At 37.0% G+C, this 5,000-nt stretch overlaps 1 protein-coding gene across 1 annotated transcript in view; it reads left to right on the top strand.

Annotated features, from left to right (window-relative positions):
• Positions 1-623: 623 nt before the first annotated feature.
• The window catches only part of LOC138013342 (uncharacterized), a 172,537-nt gene continuing 168,160 nt past the window's right edge, over positions 624-5,000 (top strand). The window contains exon 1 of the mRNA XM_068860390.1: positions 624-837. The gene's annotated coding sequence lies outside the window, so the exon portion shown is untranslated. The remainder of the gene's footprint in view (positions 838-5,000) is intronic.

A 5,000-nucleotide genomic window follows, 5' to 3' on the forward strand; every position in this document is an offset into this window, starting at 1 on the left:
TGACAGAGGGAAAATTTTAATCAAGCACGATTCCGTTGTAAAGAAAAATGAAAGTGAGAAAACACCACAACGGGGGTAAAAGTCTTTGATTTGGTTGTACAAAAATATATTATTAAATATTAATAATTATACATATGGATAAATATTTTAGTTTCGTTTTATAGAAATGTTATTCTTCGAAACCTTTTAAATTCCATAACAATAAAAACAAAAGCTAAACCTCGCCAGTGCGTTCATTTATATTCAACTTCCTCACACCAGCTGAAACGAGGTCGAGGGGCCGTCACAACTGACAACTCTCAATAAAGTCGCATATTTTGGAAGTCATGTGCCTTTGAAATTACTACAAACATCTGTATAGGTAAAATAAGATGACATTCACTAAATTAAGTTTATAGACAAAGGAAAGCAAAGAAAAACGTAGGCGAGGGTCTGAAACCATTATACTTGTATTTGTCTTTTAAGTCATCAACGGTATTTCCTTGACTAATCGTGTTGCAAACTATTAAATTCTCTAAGATTCTAAGAATATTTTAACAGACGTACTCATCACAATCACCGGAAGGCTAACCGTTTTGAAATGGATGATTACACATAAATACTCCAGATATGTGGCCGAACTCAGTTGTAAGGGCTCGGAATACTCATTGCGTAAAACGCAACCATTTGGTGAGTGGGCGACCACGAAACAGGCTTGTAGGGATGAACTTGTAGTTTATGTGTTTTTTCTTCCGTATATATATATATATATATATATATATATATATATATATATATAGGGAACATATATATGACTCTGAGAGTGTCCCCAAGGATGGCGTCGAATGTCATGAACAAGTAAGTGTTGGCTAACTGAGGCAAGCCTTCAATTCTCATATATTTCATTTCGTCTTTATTAGAATCCGCCAAATAAATAGTGTTCAATTTTTTTTACTGCAGTTTTCATTGAGAGTCCATGGATGCCTAGAGCCATGTGTAATGTGTTTTCCTTTACAATTATTTGGGCGAGGACGACACGTAAAACCATATTAGCTTCGGCGCAATTGTGCGGGAACTGCGGCAAGCGAGAAAACGACAGCCATTGACAAACGATAAACTTCGATTCCGCATTATTAGATAAAAAGAAGTAAATTTTAGCTTTAAATTTACATTGAGAACGCAGCGCGAATTACCTCCACTATTAAGAGCAGAGAGCTGCGAACTTCGCAGTAAATCATGTAAACAAGCAAATACTAGGATTTTAGTGGAAAGAATCAAGATCGTCAAGTTGAACACTTTCCTTGTTTCCATAATACACCAACTAAATTATATGTGCCACGAAGGAAGACATTCAGTAAAGGAATGTTCCTCTTTTTGTTTTCAATTAAGAAATACCGTACTTCAATTAAAATAATGAGGAATTAATGTTTCATCAAAGATGGAGTTCTAACATATAATCTTAAGAGTGCTAGGCTCACAAACAGAACCCTGTAACGAGAATAGAGCTGTATCGTAGCCAAGAATTAGGATAAATTACACATAAAACAGGAAACTGTATCTTCGTCAGTAGTGAAATTGTGTTGAGAATGTGATCAAAATGGAGTGTGGCTGCAGTTCTAATGGTATTTGTTCTTTCAAACAATTAGAGTAACCGTAGGTTGGATTGTGGTTTCCTTTCTTTAGCAGACCATAATTTCGGTGGTGGGCTATAATTTTCGAATATTCGAACTCAAACTTTCCAGAAGCACTGCGATTTTAGACATTTTTCTGAACCTGAGATTTCCTAGATATTCGTAAAAGTAGTGAAGAGAAATTCTGAAATTATGAAATTTATCGAAATTATGAAACTGTGATATTGGAAATAGACTAAAATTTGGAGATTGTTGATCAGGGGCACCCAACGTCAATTCTCGGAAATTATCTGTTCGGAAGACGATTTGAGATTAGAATTTTCGGAACATTTGTTGTAAAATTTCTTACTTGCCTGCATGTCCTATGATTTTCGTACATCTAAAACATAATATAATTGCCCATTTTGAACGAATTTTTACGCTTAAAAGGTCACCTAGAATTTTCGGGAGCCTTTTTTCTGGCTGAAATTTTCGAAAAGGCAAGTTTTGATCCCTCTAATTTTCGGATCACTAGACTTTCAGCTAGGGAATCCGAAAAGAGAAAATTTTTAGGGAATAAAAATATGCGTCTATCTACCGTTAATTATATAAAAACTGAAATACATTTAACAATGCTATGTTTAAGTGGTTTTGAACTACAGTCTCGTTGGGTGCCCGTGGTTGATGTTCATGCAAACATTAAATGTTTGCTAAGAGATTTGTGTTACAAGCAATCAGATCATTTTTTTTTTTTATTTAGGGAGGGGTAATTTAACTGTTTGTTTTGACGACTGGTGAACCAATGTTACTGACTTTTTTCTGCTCTAGAAGAGGACAAGGTCAATTTCACTAATCATCTCGTTGACAAGGGCGGCAACCTTCGTTGCATAAAGTTTAAAACTGATTGTTGTTGGCGTCAGACGCCTAAGTCCTTTCAAGGAACAATTGTCAATTTTCCTTTCAATTTTGTAACATCTTTTGACGATCAGTTTATGGCAATTTACATTTACAAAGTGTTTTATCTTTTTAAGTTTTATCCATTTCACGAAATCGTCAGTTTGAACTGTAGAGCATGAGCGCTAGACCGTATCTGCTCGTGGACAATTGGGATCATTCTCAGCAGCTGGGAACAGAACCTTACATACAAAGAGTAACAGAATTTAATATACAACACCTTGTATATTCCACTGCACCAAAATTACCCTAGTTTAGTTGTTGTGTTACTGAATAACGAAATTAAACTAAAATAGCTCATCACTAAAAGTCCTTCTTAAGAGCGCCTCTCAGCAATTTTCACCTAAGACCGTGCAAGATAAAAAAATCGAAAATTGCCAAACTTTGTCACAATAAAGTACTACCAAAACCATTTTTAAAAAAATATGTTTTAGTTTGTTTCGATAATTATTTTACCTGGACGGCGATTTTTTCGGTATGGGGCCTTGTGAGCGAGTGAAAACGACTCCAAAATGTTGCTCGTTTGAATCGCTATTTTTGAAATAACCAATGGGTAACTTGAAATTCAAAACAACATGGCACAACTAGAGTTATTCCTTCACCCTTTAGCGCTGTTAACGGTACAATATACCAAAACTGGAATTTTTGACCAAATTTTAAAACTTAACCTTTTTTACATTGATTACAGAGTGCCAAATTTGTACGAAATTCGACTGTCAAAAAAGCATCCTGGTACATGGCTTTCTCAAACGGGACGATATTCATCGGAATAAGCAATGTTTCTGCTGCAATTAAATTCAATAAAATTTTTGGGTATTTTTGAGGCCCAATTTCAACATGCTGTTTGTCAACAAAAGTCGACCTTTGACCACCAAAGCGGAGGCGAGGTATATTAAAATCACACACGCTAATCTCGATTTATTCACTGAACAATTCGAGTCTTTAGGTTTACTGGAACTACTGTAGGTAAAATGGAACGTGTCATTTGAAATTTAACTGTTTAGGTTCAAGACTGACATTTCCGGTAATTATATTAAATGACTGACCTAAAAATTTGCATACTAGTAAGATTCATTCCATTCCATATTTTTACGCAAACAAGTTTCCTTAATTCACTTTCTGAACATACCTGCAAAACAAGCAAACAAAAGTATCCCCCTTTATATAAGTATACGCTTGTTGGATTTTCCTCGAAGCCCTCAAACGACCATCGAACCAGTCGAACGCTTTGTGACCTTCGCGAGTTGTGTCGTCAGAGCTGTCACGCAAGAGATAAGGACAAAGCACACAGACCAATGGCTTCGTGCGGTTATTCTGAGTTTGTTGGGGGAATTTGTGGCCCAAGTTCTGATAATCCAGCAAACGTTCAATGCGTAACAATAGCAAAATGTGATAAGGACACCAAGGCACACTTAAGAAGTTATAAAGTGTCGGATTCTTCTCTGGATACAGAGGCTAGGCTCGCACGTGCAGGTCAGCTTTAACTGAAATCACTTAAATTAAGATATTGAGCAGAAAATCACTGTGCGAAATCTGCAGATACTACCTATTACAGACTTAACGTCAAAAGCAGAATACCCGCCCACAAGAAATGGACCCTAAAAACACTGCTGCCGCAGTGTCGCAGTCGTGTTGTTGGATACACCTCGTTCTTTAATCCATGAGGCAAGCACTGCGGCACTAGCCAGTCCACTCAGCTCAATTTAAACTTAAGTCGACTAAGCCACTGCGGCAGCAGCCATTCTACTCAATTCACTCTATCCGACGTGAACCGCGCGAAACCCACTTTCGTTCTCTTCGGCACTGCGGCTAGCGGTAATGCATCTTTCAGGCATTTTTTCGCATCAACGCTCAAATCCTCACGTTCTCTGACCACGTGTTCCTGAATCTACGTCATAAGTCGAGAGAAGACTTCCGCTAGTGGTATGCCAAAATGGCGGGCAATTTGCATGCTACTTAAAAAGTCGTAGAAAATTCGGCTCTCGTTTGAATGGAAAAATCCTTTCGCTAAAGTTTATTTTTCAATATGGACTTTCAAAAGGCAACTGCAATGTTATGATACCATATGAAACACCAATAAATGCTTAACCAGATGCACTCATTAATGTGACGTAATAGGTTACCATGGAAACATATGAGCCATCAAAAAAAACGCTATATATTATCTTTAAACGCGTACCTCGCAAAAACGAACTCCGTGATTCCCATTTTTTATTGCTGGAGAGTAATTGGCACCCTAAGACAAAACTCATTGCAAAGTTTAAGAAAATAGGCCATTTCCGAGATCATGCCTGTTTCCTCTTCAAACCTGTTCTAAGTGCAAAGTTAATCTCGTACTCAGATCTCACTCTGTCACTGGAAATGTGAGATCTGGTAAAGTTCGACAGTACACCATTTTTCATTGGCTACTAAAAAAAGGTTGCGGCATTGCAATCTACGCTCCGATTGGCTTATTTT

The sequence above is a fragment of the Montipora foliosa genome, chromosome 8, assembly GCF_036669935.1.
Source record: "Montipora foliosa isolate CH-2021 chromosome 8, ASM3666993v2, whole genome shotgun sequence".
Lineage (NCBI taxonomy): Eukaryota > Metazoa > Cnidaria > Anthozoa > Scleractinia > Acroporidae > Montipora > Montipora foliosa.